Here is a 21283-nt window from a genome sequence, read left to right on the forward strand (position 1 = left end):
AAAGTGCTCTAATAGGGTGATATGGTGCTACAAGGTCATTAAGATAAGATGTGGCACCTTGTATAAAGCAGGTGGTCTCAATGTTGTTGTCTGAGATATATTTATCTGAAGAACAGTAACACATGTATATGAGTATTTTCTTACAGCCTTACAAAAGATAAAGAAACATAATAACAACGCCTTTATCTGTTGATATGAAAAGTTTTTTTTTTCTTGAGAAAAAAATGACTTTCTGAAGTGTTTCTAGAATTAAAATGCATTTGGTGCAGGACGGTTGCTCAGATGGCAAATTACTTGCTGAGCTACTGATTTCTGTGCAACCTTTGACACAACAGGTAAAATTTCTTAGAATAGGTAGAAGATGATTTTATAAATACTGAAAGAAGAGCAGCCAGCTTCCATGAACTGGAAAACATTTCCTCAGATTGTCAAAAGGTTAATCATTTCTGTAATAGGATAGAGCCCAGAGCAGCAACAAACCTTTGAGCATAACTGTTTCCACACCAAACACATCCTTTGCTTTGAATGGTTGAAGATCTTCGTTGTCGTAAGCTCTAATTCAGGGACAATTTCCTCAGGCTGAAAGCTGGTTCCACTGGACGATATTTGAGTACTCAGGTGAAATATATTATACTACAGCTACAGAATCAATAGGACGGTGGTTAAAAGCTTCCACTACTTCAGCTGGACCCTTGAAGTAGAAAAGATATTCATATACTGTCCTAACTAACTTTTAAAGTGCATTCAGAGCCTGTTTTTTCAACATTTGGCCTTTTATGTTTTAGTTATTAAAAAAAACACACTGGCACATAATATCCACATATGAATAGAAAAAAGCTGTTTGAAGTGCAGTGTACTCGGTGCAGGTGCTGATACAAGTGAAGACTCAAGATTTCCTCCATTAGATTTATTCAGTAGGCTTGGCAGACTGAAAAATCATCAAAGCAGCTTAACATCATGTCACTAAAAATGGAGATGCAACAATCTGCTATACAAATTTAACAGGAAAGGCTGCCTTTAAGTCCAACCACAAACAATACAGTTGATTTAGCTGCTGGAAACATGATTGATCGTAAATTTTACAAACAGGAAATGCTTCTTGAAAGAAATAGGAGACAAAAGTTAGAATTTCTGACTGAACGTTATTAGTGTGGTTGAGTCTCAAAAAGGGGATGTGTACTTCCTGCCAGAAAGGTTCTCATAGCTTAGCTTTCATGTATTCATTGTCCTCTTCTGACTCGCCGGACAAGTCAGCTTGAATGAGCACATGAATGCAGAAAAATTGACCTAACTTTGAAGTTCAAAATATATTCCTAGTGTAAAGGTGGACAACCTTATCTGATGACCTCACTAGTCAGTGACCAAATTATTGTTAACTCTAAAGCAGCAGTCTGCTTTTAATGCTGATCATATAATTAGTGCGATTTTATTCTGACAGAAAAAAAGAACACATACAAAAGTTGTTTGAGTTGCTGTTTAACATCCAAATGAAAGTTCATTTTGAATAACTACAGTTTACCCTCTAACCCTAGCGTTTGGTAAATATTGACTGGGTGTGGGTGTGTATTACCTTTTGTGTTCTAGCACAATTATTTTCATCCAATTAGCTTCACAGAAAAGTGACTTGCTTTTTCCGACTCTCTGTATGCACATTTGGTGGCCTAATGAACAGAATATGATAACAAAACCTGATCCAGCTCAGTGATTTGAAAGAGCAGCAATAAGATCTACAAGACTGCTTCCAGCTACAGCTGCTTGTGTCCAAACACACGTCAATAAACCGATCACACTCCAAACTTTAAGTAATTTGCTTTCTGTTACAGTATCTAAACGAATGAGTTGTAAAGAGTCACCTATTGTGCAGCTGTTACAAACAAGGAAACTGTTTTTGTACCTGGTTGTAAACATGTTTTAATGCTACTGAGTTATATATTTTAATTACAGGAACTGATCCTCTTTTTGGAGCCAGCATCAAGTGGCCACTCCAGGCATTGCAGTTTTTTTTTTTTTGGCTTATCTACTGTTTCATTGTGCTGTTTGTGATGGAATAAGTCTGCTTTGAGATTTTTCTATTTGTGTTGTAGGCTGTTTTTCATGAGTAATGAATGAGTATTTATATCTATGTACCCTTTTTTTTAGAAAACATTTCAAAATCAAGACCAAAGCTTTGCCATAAGCTACAACAATGCTTCCTTTTGTCCTTTATCATTGCTGATCATTCAGTGGTTATACTGAAATGACCTTTTCAATGCTTTCAATGCACATGCATAAAATATTATTGTGCCTGTCTTCTGATAAGAAAACAAAACTGAGGCACCATGATTAGATCTATTTCTATATTTCATTCACAGGTGCTTTATCTGTTACACCCCCCCCCCCCCCCCCCCCCCAACACTTTGTCTCTTGGTATTCTGTTGGAATTGTTTTGGAATTTCTCCAAGGTATCTCTGCATCTGTATTTTTATCCGTTCATTTACTTTGCCTCTAAAATCCACTTTGCATAAAGTCCAAGGGCAAAGTGAAATAACAGTTCAGGCCAAGAATTTTAATCCATCCCAAGTCAGGTTGTTACTGCAAACCACCAGACTAACCCTATTTGTTGATATAACAACCACGAGGCTGGAGTTTAACATTTATCAGGATATACGTTTGCCCTGAGAGGAAAGCTAACCATTTTACAAAATTCAAATATTCAGGACTGAACACTGATCTTTCAAGTTATTCCATGGCTGTGGGTTTAACTTTGGAACGCTCCAGTCATAGCAAATACCAAAGTACAAGGTGAGACACAAAATATTTAGGAAACATTCTCTAAAAGTTGATAAATTGAAATTAAAATACCTTAACAAAAGTATGCCTCTCTGGGAATATTTTCATTATTTATCATTTAACTATAATTTAACGGATAAATCACTTCTCAGTGATGAAGTAGCAAGATAGATATGCCAAATTAGTTTTAGTCTAAAACGCAATAAGGCCTAAAATTCTATCCATGATTCATATATACACCGGGCATCATTTCAGCTCTTTTACTCATTTGCTTTAATTGCAGTTGGAATTTTACCTCATTTTCTTGGGTCATGCAATAGACTGTAAAGTAGTATCCACTATCTGAAATGGAAAAATGATTGGATTCGAAACTGGAGATAGACCTAATGTTTCTTTTCCCCTGTGAGTAGGTTTAAGTGAAATATCTTTGTTTACCTCCATCCAGATGCAGGTGTAGCTGCCCCAGATTCCACTGCCACACCTGATGTTCATCTGCAATCACCACCAGTACATAATCCTGGTTCTCCTTTGCATTTGTTGCTGGATTGTTAAGCTACATGTTGTGGTTTGTCGCTTCTGGTTTTGATGATTTGCTTGCTTGCCTGCTTATTATTTGCTAATGCTTGTCTGCCTGGCTCCTCGAAAAACCTGATTGTCCCATTCTTACTCACAAATACTTACCTGAGCTCATACCTGTGAATTTTGAGAACTCTTACATGCCTTCTAAAGTTTCCTTACCTGCACCTGTACCTGTGGAAATCAATGAAAACTCACCTTCAGAAGGGACAACTACTTATCTGAACCGACAGCCTGTGACGCTGATCGACTCCGGTAATCACAAACCGAAGATTTTACTGTAGTTTTGCTTATGCTGCAAGAAATAATTTTTTAGAGTGGACTGAAAATTAAAACGTCAGCTACACAACATAAAAGAAACTTTTTTTCTCACTGATGCTAATGCTAGAGGAGATATGGAACTGTGCAGTTATTGAGTCAGAGCATTGCTGACTTTTACCCGCTGTGGAATATCTAGGAGAGAATCAATTTCAAACACTGACTTGCTGCCATCATTATAATACCACACCAGAATACAGCAAGCTCTTTAGAACGACTTATTCTTTTACAAATGTGTGTAAAGGCAGACTGTTATTCTGACGTTGAGGAAGACAACTAAGGTGTACGACATACTCTGCCTTAAATCGTCCGCGGCGTTGGAACAGAAACTGAGGAATGAAGAGAGCGTGCCAAGCTCCAAAGGTGACAGCGCAGAGGAGATCAGCATTGGAATTATGACTCAGACACCAGGAGCCATGACCGTGACTGGGAATGTCCACCTAATGCTGTTTCACTTTGCCATGCAAAGTACTTTGACACTCTGGAGAAGGCCTTTCCTCTGTATCATTGATGTTTCCATTTGCATGTGAGAGCTTAAATTGTGGGGAATATTAAAGATGAACAAAGGGTGATGGGAGAACAGTGAAGTGAGGATACACAGTGTGAAACTCCTTTAAGTGAACAATAATGTTGATGTGATAAACAGAATGTCAGGAAAGAAATTCTGGTATTAATGTGATTCTTTGATTTAAGAATCAAAGGGTGGGATTGTATAGGAATTTCTTTTACTTATGCATTAATACATTATTTTATTGTATGATACCTTGGTGCCACTGGATTTTAACATGTCTCACACTCATACAGTAAGACAAATGGTGGGGTCTAGTAAGGAAACTCTGCCAGTTTAGCTCACTGCGATAGTACGCTGGCAAGTAGTGCATTGAGGTGAACGTCGCGAGTTCGAGGCCTCGCCTTCCCACAACAAAGTAAGGAAGTTGGGGGAAACAGACGACTCCACAGGAAGAATCTTTAGTCTCTTTGAGGACTCTGGGAGGTAGCAAGGGAGTGTGAACCTTAAGGTGTGAAACAGCTGTGTACTGCCTTTTGTTCCTGTAGAAGGTATTTAACTGAGAGCCATGCTAGGCTCAGGGAGACTCTGCTGACCGTCTGTCCCGCGGTCATGCAGGGACTTCATCAAGCTTGGTTGTCTGTTCTTTGTGTGTTTTGATTAAAGAATGTTAGCTACCGCTCACCGCTCGTCTGCAGGCTTTATTTAAATGGAAAATGTCCACAACAGGCAAAAAAAAAAAGCATTTTGCTAAAAAAAAAAAAAAAGAGATTTAGAGCAGAAGAAAACATATTGCATTTATTTACAATTAAAGACAGAGCAGAAAGTGTGTTACTGTTTTACATCCACAGACACACAAGAAAAGAAGCAGGCAACATGAGGTCAAGTTATGGCAATTTTATTTGTGTATTTCAGTACATGTATTTAGATTAGAGTTTTTAAAAAACAAACAAACGTCCCAAGAAGAAGGATGGGGTGAAAGAAAGGTGGAGAGAGGGGGAAGGAGGAAGAGACTATTGATCTCCTCAAACTTGATGCTGCTGGGTCAGTTCTTTCTCAGCAGTCTGCTCCAGAATCCCCTCCTGTCCTCGGCTTTCTTTTCTTTTTCTTTTGCCTTCAGTTCGTTTAAGGTTTTGTTGAGCTGCTCCTCGGCATCTTTAAATTTTTCTTTTAGCTGCTGTTTGGCCAGTTTCACTTTCTGTTTGAGGAGCTCTTTAGCTTCCTTTTTGTGCTTTCTTATTTCTTTAAGTGCGTCTTTGCAGTCTTTCTTGGTCACCGTCATTTCTTTCTTGAATACCTTCACCTCAATTTTCTCTTCTGCAAGTTCTTCTTGCACTTTCATCAGTTCCTTCGTCATGTTTTGAGTGTAACTCTTTGTATCTTCCATTTCTTTCTTTGCTTCCTGTATTTTAATTTTCTCTTCCTCCAACACTTTTTGAGCTTCCAACAATTCTTTCTTCATATTTTCAATCTCATTTTCTGCCTCGTGTTTACATTTTTTCTCCTCTTCAAGTTGTTGCTTTACATGCAGTAATTCCTTCCTTAGTGTTTCAGCTTCAGCCATTACATTTGCAGCTTCTTGTGTTGCCAACTGCATTTTCCTTTTTCCCTCTTCAAAAGCTTCCTGCACCTCCTGTAATTCCTGCATCACATTTCCTGCCTCCTTCTTTGCAGTTTGATATTTATTTTTGGCTTCTTGTGCTGTGCTTTTCTCTTCCTCCAATGCTTTTTGAGCTTCCAACAGTTCTTTCTTTATGTTTTCATTCTCGTTTTCTGCCTGTTGTTTTCCCATTTTCTCTCCTTTAAGTTTGAGACCCACATGCAGTAATTCCTGCAATACTACTTCAGTTTCAAACTTTGAATTTTTAGCTTCTCCTCTTGATTTTTCTACCTCTTCTTTTAATTTGACATTTTCAGCCTGTATCATTTGAAATTCTTCTTGCAGGTTAATCAGCTGTACTGAATTGTATGGTGAAGCACTCGCCGATCCTCTTGTCGTTCTCCCTCGATTCATTTTGGCCTTTTAAACAAAAGAACCAACGTATTGTAGAGGAGTGAAGTGAAGTTTTCGATGTTTTTTTCGTCAACTGTCGTTTGTCCTGCACAGAGATGCTGCTGTAGATGTGTCTCTAGCTGTGTCTGGATACAATGAACAATGCTGTAACTAAGTGCTTGTGTTGCACAGTTCTACTAAACATTCCATTCCATGCATGCTCCGCCCACATGGTCAGGAATGTCAGGTGCTGCATTGCCAAATGCTGCTCCCGTTGCCTAGCAATAACAGCTGTTTACTTTTTGGGGTCTGGTTCATTATTTAATAAAGAAAACATGTCCAAGTATTGGGTGCTGAGGCTCAGCGCATATTCTAGCCTGCTATGTGGGTGAGCAGCTAGAAATCACTGGTGGGCAACATGAATGAGGAGAAAACTGGAGCAGCCAAGCAGGGAGCTGCAGGTTGCTGGTTTGAGTCTCTGTTCAGATGCTGGTGTCTCCTCTCTCTGAGATGTCTGCAAACAGTCCCAGATAAAACAATAAGGATAATAAACAAACACGTGACTAAAATAACAATTATGACTCTGATGTGTTTGATATGTAGCAGGATGGCCTCTATACAGCAGTCGCTGCAAGCATCCACATCGCCACACTCACTTTTCTTTAAGCAGGCATGCTGGGGTCCTCCTAAGGAAAGTTTGAAACTTCATTTCCTTCATGCTGGTGAACTTTTTACCAAATATTTTCATCAAAGCTTCTCCATCACTGACAGGGATTGTTTGCATCTTCACACTCATCTCCACCAACCCTAAAAAATGAGTCTCACTTTGCTCATATAATGCCAGGAGTGTCTCCATATTTCAGTCTGTGCAAACATGTAACAGTATCCCATATTCATATAAATATTATTGATATTATAACAAAAGCTGTCACCAACACAATTGTCCCAAGTGCTTTTTTTATTAGTTATTGCAAATGCTTGATTGCAGTTCTTGCTAGATGACAAAACCACTTATTAGGTTTAGAAGGAAATGACTTTTTCTGCATGAGGTAAAGTTGGAGAGCTGTTTCCCCAAACTAAATGAAATCATCATTTAAAAAACTACAATCTGTATTTACTCTGAACATCTGTGTTAACATTTGAAATTGGAAACGTGTAAGTGTAACAAACATGTTAAAACATAAGAAATCAGGAAGGGGCATGTATAGGAATTTCTTTTACTTATGTATTAATCACATTATTTTATTGTATGATACCTTGGTGCCACTGGATTTTAACATAAACCGAGCAGATTTTTACACAGCTACTTTCTCACCTGAAAATATGTTAAAAGTTTATTTTGTGACCCAGAAAGATTAGTATGAGTAATTTTAAAACTTAGTAGCAGCCGCCATTGTTGGAAACTGGAGTTTGGCTGGGCCGCGCTATGAATTCTGGGATATGGTAGGCCACGAAGGACACACCCGACCCATCCTTCAAATTCGGGGAAAAGGAGGACGCATTTGTCGGCTGCATTCGGAGGAGTCTACAAATTTGGACAGCCTTCGGCGCGTCGCTGTGACGTAATTGGTCTACAAATGCGGCCTCAGGAGGATGCAGCCCATGAATTTGGACACGACCAAAGTTAAACTTACCTTGGCTGTATCCCAATTCAGCATCTGCAGCCTTAAAGGCCGCATTTTAAGGCCAATTACGTCACAGGGACACGACGAAGGCTGTCCCAATTCAAAGGCTGCTCGAAATGCGGTCCTCAAATGCGTCCTTCATTTCATTGAATTTTAAGGATGTGGCGGTGTGAACTTCGTGGCCCAACATATCCCAGAATGCATAGCGCGGCGGTGGGTGTGGATAATTTTGCCGGAAAAAAAAACGGCGGAAGAGGGGCAGCCGAAGAGTAAACTTTTAAAAGTAAGTACTGAATATTATGTTACTTATTTATGTGCGAATGTTTAATAACGAAGAACATTAAAACATTACTGTTGGCCACATGTCGGCAAAGTTATGTGACATTAGCGATGTTTGTACTAACTTGGTTTTAAAGCCTTTACTTTAAAATATACGCCGTTCAATAGTTGACCTTAATCTTACAGAGAATGTGATGATTTTATGGATATTTAAATTAAGCACTGAGACAAATTTAGTAATGCCAACACTTTTAAGCTTAAATTTCAAAACTTACATTAACTACTGATTTTATCTACTGTTCTGATTTTATCTGTTTTGATTTTATATACTGTTTTGTTTGTTTGTTTGTTTGTTAATTAGTTAGTTAGTTTATTTGCTTGTTTTAATCAATTTTAAATCATGCTTTTTATTTGTTTTTGTTTCTAATGTCTCTGTAAAGCACTTTGAATCACCTTGTTGTTGAATTGTGCTATACAAATAAACTTGCCTTGCCTTGCCTTGCCTTACACCCTGGTTAGGTGTCAGTTGTGATCAGTGTTGGTCAAGTTACTTGAAAAAAGTAATCAGTAACTAATTACTGATTACTTCCCCCAGAAAGTAATCCCGTTACTTTACTGATTACTTATTTTCAAAAGCAATTAATTACTTAGTTACTTAGTTACTTTTTAAAAACACGATTTACAACCTGAATAGGTGATAAAGCGAGAGATCTTTCAGCCCAATTCTACTTTTTCTGCATAATCCATCATACAAAATGTAATCAAATGGAAAAGTCTCTTTTTTTTTACTTGTTTTATCAGTTTGAATCTTTTAACTTTATGCATCAAGCAAAAATTTAATTATATGCAACATTCTCTGACTTGAAGAAATTAGTTTAACATTTAAACCTATTTTCTGCACATTCCAGCACATAAAATAAAATATTTTTTGTGTTTGCACTCACTCTTTCAAATAGATGCAAGTAAAACACAGCAGAAAATAAATAAAATCAAAGACTAGCAGTCCTGTTGCTCTATTTTCACCTGTAAAGCAGGAGTGGGTTAGGCGGAGGTTTACCCTGGTGCAGGTGTGCCGCAGCGGTCAGTGGAAGAATCCACGAGTTTCTCTGTGAGTTTCCCATTACATCGTTGCGCACTCGGAGCTTGTTTAGGGTTTTTTTTTTTCAGTGTAAAAAGAAGTTTTCTTCCCACGCACAACGGACACTAATGTTTTTGTCGCTTTTTATGGAATCAAACAGTAAGGTCAGTACTTCCACGCTTTAAACGCTGCACGCTACAAGTAACGCGTTACTGCCCATCTCTGGTTGTGATAAAGGGTGATTAATGTAATCAGTTGTTAAATTTGAGGCTAACTTTTGATCCAGATGTTCCACATCTTTTGGGACATTATCAGGGCACCACTGTGTAGACCATAGGTGTCAAACTCTGGCCCGTGGGCCAAATTTGGCCCGCAATTACATTTGGCCCGCGAAGCCATACCAAATTACTATTAGAGCTGGCCTACTGGTATTATACAGCTAATATATACATTGTTTAGTATTAAGCTTTGCTTGTTCCACATTCAGTTTTTCAGCAAAACTTGTTTGAGTCCATAAGAAGAGATTCATTCTTAAATCTGGAGGAAGATATTTTTCAATAAATATTAATGTTAGCCCGCGACCTTGTTCTACTTTTGAATTTTGGCCCACTGTGTATTTGAGTTTGACACCCCTGGTGTAGACTAAACCCAGTATTACCATAGTCTGTATTACTATATGATTCCCCACACTACAATGTACAAATATATCATATGTATTATGTCAGAACAACTTAATTAGGCAGAATCAATCAGTTCAGGCTCACTCCACCACCTCTTACAATGTCTGAACACAAACCAGTGGAACTGATGACAAATGCAGAATGTTGCATCATTTTCAGCTGCAGTGCAGATACAGAACCACTTGTCTATGTATGCACACCTGATTGTTCCCATTTTCCAAACCCACCTGCCCTCCTTCCTTTCTCTTCCCTTCTCATTTCTCTTGCCAAGTGTGGAAATCATGGTCACTCCTCAACCATCTTCTCGGTGTATTATTCTAATCTAGCAGTTTTATAAATACATGTTTGACTAATGTGTATCTCATTAAGCAGTGTGGTCTGAACCGAATGTCCCAGTCTTCCTGTAATTTGTAAACACAAGTTATACAATTAGAGGTTATTAGCACTATCATTAAATAAGCAGTCAAGGCACAGGTGCACATTCAGAGAGCTTGGAGGTCCTGTATGCCTATGTGTAGAGTTACAACAATAAATAATGCATTTTCATAATGTGCCTACAATAATCAAATAAACCTGTACATGATGATCTTAGAGGGTCTGCTGAGCTGTAGTTCTGTTTTTGTACAGTCACAACATTATCTGTACTCGAATAAGAAAGAAATGTCAATATTATTAGACACAATTTATTATTAGCCTGTAGCACTGGAGGACTGTTGAACGTAAAAGGAAAAGATAAAATGTTGCTTTGATTTATAGGTAGAGGACAAGTTGCCAACCACATTTCCTGGCTGAGGTGGCCAACAGCTGCACTTTGATGATGAAATTCATGCAAATGAACGACTGATCAGTATAAATGTGAAGGAAGGGCAGCAGGATGAAGAGGGCAGACAAAAATCAGGTTTGCACTTACACTACAGTACATAGAGTATGACTAAAACATTTTAGGACTGTATTTATGGGATTACTCTTGGAGATGTGTTTGTTATATGTGTGGTCTAGTGATTTTATTCTTTTATTCTTTTATTTTATTTTTATTCTTTTATTCTTTTTCTGCTTCTTCTTTTTTTTACAGTAGTTTCTGAATTTATCAGTTAACGCTTAATAATTATTTCATCAATATGAGGAATTAAAAAAAATACTTTACATTCTTAAAACTGTAACCCTGGTTCCTGGTTGTGGTAGCATTCTCCGGGCTCTAAGGGCTGTGGGTGTATAGCAGGCTGCAGTTATCTTAAATGTTATTGACTATAATAAACACCAACAAGGCAGGACAGTGTGCACTCAACTTTTTACTTTGTTGTCGCCTCGACGCACATGATAGAGTGCATTGCACACCATACCGTAAATGGTAGGAACCAAAATTACCTCACAAAATGCCATAACAAATAACTTAAATGTTATACATAATTACAAAGTGAGTTTATGGGGGTTTAATTTTACTTTTTTTTTTATTAAATACATAAAATCTGTATGCATATGTGTGCAGATTTCTACTTGTGTACATTGGTTTGCACACACATAAATCAGAATGATGATATATTTTTTTTATACCTATTGATACTTCTGGCATCTTATCACATTTGACCTCATTTACATTCCAGCACATCACTATCTATCTATTTATGGGTGTTGCTCTGTTAAAAGTAATAATCAAAGTAGTAGTTGAATATATAAATTCAAATATGTGTAAAAATCATAAATTAATTTTGCATTTTTATTATTTTTATTCTTACAGTGGACCATTATGCACATTTCCTGCTCCACACATTCATTATTAAACTCTAAAAAGAGTGAACTCATCACACTTGTGGGATACACAGTTTAGGGGGAAAAGCCTTTTCTTCTTCTGGTCTTGATGTTGCCCCTCTGTGAAACCAAGCAGCAGTCTCCAGGTTTGAAAACTGAAGCCAACACAACAGTGCCAAAGCCTGTGGTTTCTTGAATCATTACCTGAGGCAGGCTGCAAAAGCAAGACAATTCCCCGATCATCTTAAAAAGCCCAGTTTCAAGCGATCATGCTGCCAAGTCTGAAACAAGAAAAATCAAGTCAAGTCAGAAAAGTCAAAAAGAGAAACTGCACAGAGTTTATTTGTTGTAATCGATCCAATTTCTTCTGCTTATCCAGTTCAGGGTTGCAGGGTGCTGGAGTTTGTCTTAGCTACCATAGGGTAAAATGCGGGGCACACCCTAGGTCACCAGTCTGTCACAGGGCTAACACAGAGAGACAGACAACAATTCACATTCAACCCTAAAGGTACTTTAGAATCTCCTATTAACCCAGCTCCACTAACTGTGGTCTAAAGGCATGCAATCATGGACTGGATAAGCATCTTTAATTGGATTGAATAACCACCATACTGGAGTCAAGTACCCGCATCTCAATATAACCAGTGATCATGAACTCCTTCCTGTAATATTACAGTGGCACAGAACCAGAACTTTAATTACTGAGAACCATGAGGAAATTTTTCATTACTACTCGTCTCTCATATGACTCCCTGCTTATGGTGTTGTAGTTTTCCCAGAAAGGCTAATGAATATGTCACAATGACACTGTGGGGCAGGCAGCGTGTGGACCCAAATGCAGGACTCAGACACGGAGCTAAGCTCAAAAACACAGCTTTCTTCCCACACACAAATTAATTAGGGAGAGAGGCACAGGTGAAGAGAATCTAACTAACAAAACAAAGGGATGTGAAACTGGACACACAAGACGAGGGACTGGCAAAATAAGACAGAAAGCGACACAAACACTGTATGAAGTCAGTACAATACTGACTCCATATAGGGGACGCTGGGGGCCGAACACAGAGACGAGATTAGGAAAGACTGGAGACGAAGAGGAACTAACGTTATCAGACGACTAAGAACTAGAAGTAGCTAACAAAATTCAGAAGCAGCAGTATAGACCTAGAGAGTAAATCACCCCATAAACCAGAAATAAATCATGAACCACAAAACTGGAAAAAGAAAACTGGGTCAACAACCCACCAAAGTCGATGTAACACTACACTGTGCTGTTGGATATAGATGAACAACGACTACCTCGGGGTTTGGAAAGGTCATTTGCACTTTATATGTTATCTGACTCACATTCCACTGGTGGACAGTGACTCTAGAAGCCCTGGTCCAAAAGTGACAACTCACTCTTTTTGTGTCCATGATGTAGTGAATATAATAGAAATTCATAACCCTTTCCCCAAGGCGCAGCAGGTCGCTGCAGGGCAGGTCACCTCTGTTTCGTCTACACCTAAAACATGCCAGAGAGCAGAACAGCCCCCTTCCCTTTTATATCTCACGACTGCTGAATTAGGCACTCGTTAGTTCACTTTCCATGACTGCACTGGTAATTATCACTACCAGGGCCTCATGAATAATATATTATGAGGAACATCGGGTGGTGAACAGCCTGTGTGTGCACACACACACACACACACTCTAAGCACTGCTAGTCATTATCAGTCAGCATCCTGAGCGTAACTGTCACATCACTGCAGGCCTTTGCCTAATGAGATCTGCAGGTTCACATGGAGCAGGAGGTCATCTGACATGGTGAAGGTAAGGCCCATTAAATTGTGATGGGGGCGAAAGAGTAGAGGAATATTCAGTTAAAATGCCTCAGAACACAGCTGTGATGTGAACTGCATGTGCATGTGTAAGGGGATTTTTCTGATCAGTTATGTTTACATCATAGTCACAGAGTTATTTGCTGAGATCTAAGGACAAAATGAGTTCAGCAGGGCTGTGAGTAAAGTCCCAGATGGGCCCAAACTATGTATTTATAGGAGAAACTAAAGATGAGCACAACCTTTATAACCAGCAGATATTTGAAATGTGCATTTAACATATTTCCTCTGTGTATGTATATGGCTTGTCTTAAAAATTCATGCACTGGCTCTGCCTTATCTTTGATGACTGTTCTTCAATAAATTGCCTAAAGGGAAATTGATTTTCTTTTACATTTAAGTCTTTGTGCAGAAGCAAACTTGTAGTTTTCCTAAGACAGTCTGCAAGCACTCACTGTGAAAGCGTTTCAGAATGACAAGAACGTGTCTAGTAAAGATACACTAAAGCAGATGTGTCAGCCTTTATACTGACACAGGTCATTGGGCACTCAGTACCAGTGCATAAACACTGTTCATTAATTTATTTCAGGTCTGAGTGACAGACTTTACTGTGCTCTACTGTCATTTCTGCTCTCTTTCTGCTCTCCTCTAATTTCTTTGCTCTCAGCTGTATTGTGTGTGCACCTGCTCACACACAGGGTTGGGCTGACAAAAACACTGGTAAAATGAACATATTAGTCAAGTTACCACAATCACAAGAAACAGCAAGCAAAAAGTGTTAAACCTAGTTAGCGTCAAATTTATCCACATTGCTGACCATTAGAAGATCCTTAATACTGTGTTAGACTAGCTCATAGTCACTTGATAAGATAAGACTTTATTGATCCCACAACGGGGACATTTTTGCGCCCTCTTCGTTATCAATATCTGATCCAAATAATCACAGCATAATTACTGTCTAGTACTTGCAATGCACTTTAGTCTGTTAGTATGCTAATGTTGTCCAGACCTTAAAACCTACAGGATAGATTTTACTGAAATTAGCATTTAGCATCTATATGAAAATGTTTTCCTTCTCACAATGCCTTGAAGGACAGGATGTTTCATATACTATATCTGATCTACCAGACTTGATATTGTTCAGATCATCGTTCCCATATACAGTTTATGTTAGTGTTTGTTTTTCTTTCTTTAGGGAAGGAAGGAAGGAAGGAGAATGACTACCTTTTAAAATATTTGATTCATTTCAGCTGTTGAAATTACAAGTTACAGCGCGCTGGACCTCGATGCGAACCAGCGCGCTGTAACTTAAAAGGATGACCCTGTAAGCGGGCAATACAGTTTTATACCACAACAGAAACAAGTATTAAGATAAGATAAGATAAGATAGAACTTTATTAATCCCTCGGGTGGGTTCCTCTGGGAAATTCGATTTCCAAAAAAGCACAGCACCGACAGAAGTTACAGAGTTATACACACACACATATATATAAATACAGAGACAATATAAATAAAATATACGAAGGGGATAAATAGAATAAATAGGAATAAAAATAAAAATACAAGTGAATTGCACATTTCAAGTATTGAGTCTATTGCACCGTTGACTATTTACAAAAGTATTGCACAAAAGGTATTGCACAGTGAGGTGAAGAGGCACTACAGCTTAGTTGTTCCCCCCTCCTTTGTCCTCCTGTTTCCCCTCCCTCTCCCCTCCAGAGAGGAGTTAAACAGTTTGATGGCGTGTGGGACAAAGGAGTTTTTAAGTCTGTTAGTTCTTGTCTTTGGGAGAAGCAACCTGTCACTGAACAGACTCTTCTGGTTGTTAATGGCCGTGTGCAGAGGATGCCTGGCATTGTCCATAATGTCCATCAGTTTCTTTAATGTCCTTTTCTCTGCCACTGTCACCAGAGTGTCCAGCTTCATGCCGACCACAGAGCTAGCCCTCCTGATCAGTTTCTCCAGCCTATTATTATGGCTATCTTCTTCTGAGAAACGTCACTCAACTGGATCTCTTGCCACACTTCATCCATTTCTGACCTCGTCATAAAAATTGAAGGTCAAGTACCATCTAATGTTAGTGAAAGACTGTAAAGGAGGTGTCCCAAGAAGATGATGCCACAAGAGGCCAATCTCCGGTCTTGTAGGGCTAAGAAGGGGCCTTACTATGAGTCTCCTTCATTGTCGGAAACGTGCACTGGAACCGGAAAATGGAGGAACATTATGTTCAAAGGTCAAGAAGATAGAATGCAATTCTGATTGCTGCACTGATGAGGTAACAGCTTTTGGTGGAAGCAGTGTGATGTTGTGGGGGGGCATCTAGCTCACTGGAAAAACAAGGCTTGTCATCATGCGACACAATCTTAATGCAGCGAGATGTCAAGAATAGATTCTGCAACCAGTGGCAACCGCATATGACCAAAGTAACCTCCAAGATGACAGTGCTCACCCCCACAGTGCAGGAATTTATTGGAGACCAACTCAGAATTTGGGAGTGAAGACACTGTAATAACCTACATGTCTTCACTTCACTATAGTCTCCATCTTTGTAGCCTTGACTGTAGGAAAGTACTCACTATATTCTAGATATACTATATAAATAAACCTAAACTCACTGATACAATATTATTTTTTAGGCTTTTCTAAAAGTACAGAAGAGATGTCAAGATGCAACCATCTTCTGTAGCGGACTTCACAAGAAAAGGTCACTTGGGCAGCAAAAGGAGATGCATGTTAATTGCACCTTCACTCCCCCAAGGCAAGACTGAAAAACACAGAACCCAGTAAATGTCAGTGCAATTGAACTGACGTTTAGGGGATAACATGAACTGAGTGATATAGACTCTGAGTCACAGCCATTCTACCCCAAAGAAATTCAACAGCATAAAGCATGACCACACTTGTCCCCTGTGTGACTGAAGATGGCTTTCATGTTGGTTCTGTGGGAGTACACTCTGAACTAAACATCCCTTTAAGTTATTTATGCAGTTCAAAGAAAAATGCAGTCTTCCTAATAATGTATATCTATAGGCACAAGTCAGACTATTGGAAGACTTGTATGGTTACATTTTTTTTATGCAAAGGTGACCTCTCTCTTCTGTTTGCAATTTACTGTTTACATTGAAATAATATTTTCCTTCAAATAAATAAAATTACATAAGTGAAACACAGCTGAGATGGTCTGACCCATCAGCACACATTATTCCAACCTAACATTACACCTTCAGATTTAAACAATAAAAAGTTGACAAAATAACTTTATTCACCACAATTCACTTACAAAGTCCTTGTGTACAAATTCACATTAAGCTGGCGTTTGAGGGGGATCCATGCTCTTGCAGGTAGCTCTGCACAGAAAACTGACTTTTGTTGACAGACTGATCTGACATTCAGCAGTTTGTGGCTAAAGAATGTTTCATTATATTTTCCCATTCATCCTTCCTTCAATTATATGTAGCGTGCCAGTGCAACATGTTGAAAAACAGTCCCACACCGTGATGTTCCCACCCCCAAACTTCAGTGTTGGTATGGTGTTTATGGGGTGACATGCAGTGACCTCTAACCATGGTGTGTATTAAGGCATCCAAAGAGTTTAATTTTGGTCTCATTTGACCAAACTATACTTTCCCTGTTTATTTCACAGGCTTGTCTAATTGAGCAAACTTTAAACCAAGGGTGTTAGACGTACGGTCCACGGGCCACGTCTGGTCCACAATACAATTATATCCGGCCTGTGAGATAATTTCATGTCAGTTAATAATGGCCCGTCAGTAAGTGGGAGCCGAATCTTCAGTCCTGGTGATGATCTATGCAGGCAGGGATGGGACTTCATTTTGATGGGAGCACCATGAAGGTAATCACATGCAAAGACAGACTGGGATCATACGACTATGTGAAAGTTGGAAAGGGGGCAGATGTTCCAAAGACAGCAGGTGTATCGGTACAGGCAAGGTACACAGAGAGACAAGCCTGTCGGGAAAAAGTGAAAAAACGAGTGAAACCGTAAAATGGGCAGCATCTGGCTGCGTTTCAATGATACTGGAGACTGCAAAGCTAAGTGCAGAATTTATAAAAATAGGAGCTGGATAAAGTGATACCCGTTTTTATTTTCTGCCACTTTTCATTGTGGAGGACAAGTTCTTCCAAGTAAATGTCTAAAAATCTATTTTAATAAAAACTCTGTCCTTGAAAAATATGTACATATAAATAAAGGGCTATTCTAAATTTATAGTTGTGTATTGAATATGACATAAACTATATACAAAGTGTCTTTGTCACAACTGATGCAGACACGGAGGCTGGACCAGGCGTGGATGAAGCCGATGCCGACGCTGGACCAGGCATGGATGTAGCTCGTGGCGCTGCAGGCGACGGCGTGGGAGCCGCAGGTGGTGGCGCTGCAGGCAATGGTGATAGTTGGACGGGCTCCACGGTCCCCCCAGCGAAAGCAGCAGGCTGAAGCGGCTCCTGAGCCCTCAGCGGAAGCTGCTGATGACGGTGAAGCTTGGACGGGCTCCTCGGTCCCCCCAGCGAAAACAGGCCCAAAACCAGTAGGCACGGGAATAGAAACAGTAAACACACAACTCAAACCCTAAGCACAAAAACAGCAGAAACTGGAAAATGATAACAATAAACTCAAAACACTGGGTCAAAGACCCAGGACCATGACAGTCTGGCAAAGAGCCATGGCTCAGTGTTTGAGTGTCCAAATGAGTCTCACAGGCCTGAACATGTGCTGACAAGAAAACCTCATTTCTGCGTTGTTGTTTTTTGGGGGGGGGGTTGTCACACAAGCTTTTTCTTCATCATGTAGATGATTTACACTGACAGAAAGGGTTTCACTGGTCTGGACCACTTAAGATAAAAGTGAGCTGTATGTGGTCCACGATGTTAAAATAGTTTGACACCATGCTTTTTGTGTGGCAAATGTGCATACAGGCCATGGCAGTTGAGTTTTACTTTCTTTTTTCTTTGCAGTTGTACCTGCTGATTCCAGGTCGTCCTACAGCTCTCCACAAGTGCTCCTTGGCTCTTGGACAACTCTTCTGGTAATTCTTTTCTTCCTCTGTCCGAAACTTTGCAGGGATCCCCTGGTCGTGTTTAGTTTGTGGTAAAATTATGTGTTTTCCTTTTCTGGATTATGATCCCAACAACGCTCACTGGACCCCTCAGCAGTTTAGAAATTCTTCTGTAACCAAAGCCATCAGTATGTTGGGACAATCCTGAGAGCACACAGTGCTTTTACCCATCATGACATGCTTCTTGTGTGGCACCTTGGTAATGAGAGACCTTGTTATAGGCCATCAGTTCAGACTAAACCAGCTGATGTTAGTTTGCACTAAGTAGGAGGATTGCTTTCTAATCACTGATAGAATTTAGCTGGTGTCATGACTTTTCAAGCAAAAATTTGTTGTGTTATTTCTCATTATTGCACATAATTTATGGACGTCTATAGCAGGGGCGATTTTAGCTGAAGCACCCCCAAAATGAATCAAAGCACCCCCAAAGATTTCTTACTTTTTTTTTTGACAATATTTGCTGTTTGTCTGACACACTACTAAAAATATAAAAAGCATGCAGTACTGTACTTGTTTGAGACGTAACATTTTAACAACAAAAGTATAGATAACCCCCCCTCCCAAAATGGTTTGTTCCAGCTCGCATCTCCCCTACTCTGGCTCTAGCGCTCTTGCTGCCAGAGCGATGGTGGCTGAGATGCAGCGGAGCGGAGGTGTAAGTGCCTGGCTTAAAACAGGACATATTAGCTGCATTTAACCTTCAGTTACTCTTTATATAGTTAGGTAGGAGTCAGACCATGTTTCTTTTTAGCTGAAAAACCTTACACCCAGGTAACCTGCAGTGTTGAAAACGTGTTTTCCGACAATGTTTGCTACCCTACAATCCGTCCTGCTCAGTAGTAAATTCAGTGACATTTGACCGTCCTGTTGCTCCCATTGAAATGTATACAGCCTATTTAAAATCTAAAACTTATAATTGTCCCAGCCTGCTGTTGTTACCACTGTCCTGTTTGAAATGGATACTAACTAGCTAACTGACTGAATGCCCATTAACCTTATAACTCTTGTTGTGCCTGTATGTGTGTGTGTTTGTGTACAGAGAGACAGCCAGGTTCATAATGGATATAAGGAAGTTTTTTCAAAAAAAAGAGCCACATTCAGGTAAAAGTTGTAAAATCAAATGATCCGTCAATCAAGAATAATGTTGCATCAGTGTTTCAATGTTTATATCTTTTATTAGATGTTCATGTGGTTTGGTTATTTGCCTTTTGGTTGAAAGTACACTGAGAGTGGACTTTTTGTTAGTGATCTTAATATAATTTTTTTCATATTAATGTAATTTTTCATCAAATTGAATACATTTGTGTATGATTGTCAGTCCAAAGAGGGAGAGAGGAAAGAGTGAATGTGAGGAGAAAGTACAAGGTCAGGAAGAACCAGGTAAGAAAACAGACAGGGAATAGTGACAGACACAACAGAAACTGTTAAACTGACAAAGAGAAAAAAACTAATTTTACTCACAATCTGGAAGTTGTGTCCTCCCTATATTAAAGCTGCTATACAGAATCTGCAAAACAAACTGGGTTGAAACATTTTTGACCCTCTTTAACAACATTCCAACATAACATTATCATTGATTGGGGAGATTAAAATTAATGATATATTTTTATGTGGTTCAGCAACAACTCTACTAAAACCTCAGCCAGGAATAGGTAGGCCAACTTTTGGACCATCCAGTTGTCTGTATGACTGCCGCAGTACGTACATCACATTTGCAAACTATCAGAAAGTGCCAAACAGCCCTGGTGGAGTGAGGAGCTGTAAAGAGAAGCAGATGCTCTGTTTATATTCTAAAAGTGTTTTAGCTTGTTTCAAAGATTCTGTAAAGCAGCTTTAAATGTTTTCCAAAAGCACACATACACTTATCAGTGTTTCTCAAACTTTTTACAGTGTGTGCCACCTGATAAAAATGTCAAGTTCTCCCAAGTACCACTATGAAAGGCAAGGCAAGGCAAGGCAAGGCAAGGCAAGGCAAATTTATTTGTATAGCACAATTCAACAACAAGGTGATTCAAAGTGCTTTACAGAGACATTAGAAACAAAAACAAATAAAAAGCATGATTTAAAATTGATTAAAACAAACAAACTAACTAAACACACACATTTCACACCTGTTCGCGCGATCTGAACCCTTATCGTAAGGGGAGCTACCAGTCCTTCTGTGGACGAGCTACTTTCTATTTTAAATTCCCTGAATTTAAAATACTCTCTAGACCCAGTCTAGACCCAGTTGGGGAGCTACCCAGAGCTCTAATCCCACACCTGTTCACGCGATCTGAACCCTTATCGTAAGGGGAGCTACCAGTCCTTCTGTGGACGAGCTACTTTCTATTTTAAATTCCCTGAATTTAAAATACTCTCTAGACCCAGTCTAGACCCAGTTGGGGAGCTACCCAGAGCTCTAATCCCACACCTGTTCGCGCGATCTGAACCCTTATCGTAAGGGGAGCTACCAGTCCTTCTGTGGATGAGCTACTTTCTATTTTAAATTCCCTGAATTTAAAATACTCTCTAGACCCAGTCTAGACCCAGTTGGGGAGCTACCCAGAGCTCTAATCCCACACCTGTTCGCGCGATCTGAACCCTTATCGTAAGGGGAGCTACCAGTCCTTCTGTGGACGAGCTACTTTCTATTTTAAATTCCCTGAATTTAAAATACTCTCTAGACCCAGTCTAGACCCAGCTTGGGAGCTACCCAGAGCTCTAAACCCACTTAACAAACAAACAAACAAAACAGTATATAAAATCAAAACAGATAAAATCAGAACAGTAGATAAAATCAGTAGTTAATGTAAGTTTTGAAATTTAAGCTT

General features: G+C 39.3%; 1 long non-coding RNA gene across 1 annotated transcript in view; it reads left to right on the forward strand.

The window, feature by feature from the left end:
- LOC309718802 overlaps positions 1-19812 on the forward strand; it is a 120920-nt gene extending 101108 nt beyond the window's left edge. Inside the window, exons 2-3 of the long non-coding RNA XR_014280076.1 lie at positions 19510-19571; positions 19789-19812. This is a non-coding gene — a long non-coding RNA (uncharacterized lncRNA). The remainder of the gene's footprint in view (positions 1-19509; positions 19572-19788) is intronic.
- The last annotated feature ends 1471 nt before the right edge of the window (positions 19813-21283 follow it).

Source organism: Aulonocara stuartgranti (assembly GCF_965226115.1).
Source record: "Aulonocara stuartgranti genome assembly, chromosome: 12".
NCBI classification, from domain to species: domain Eukaryota; kingdom Metazoa; phylum Chordata; class Actinopteri; order Cichliformes; family Cichlidae; genus Aulonocara; species Aulonocara stuartgranti.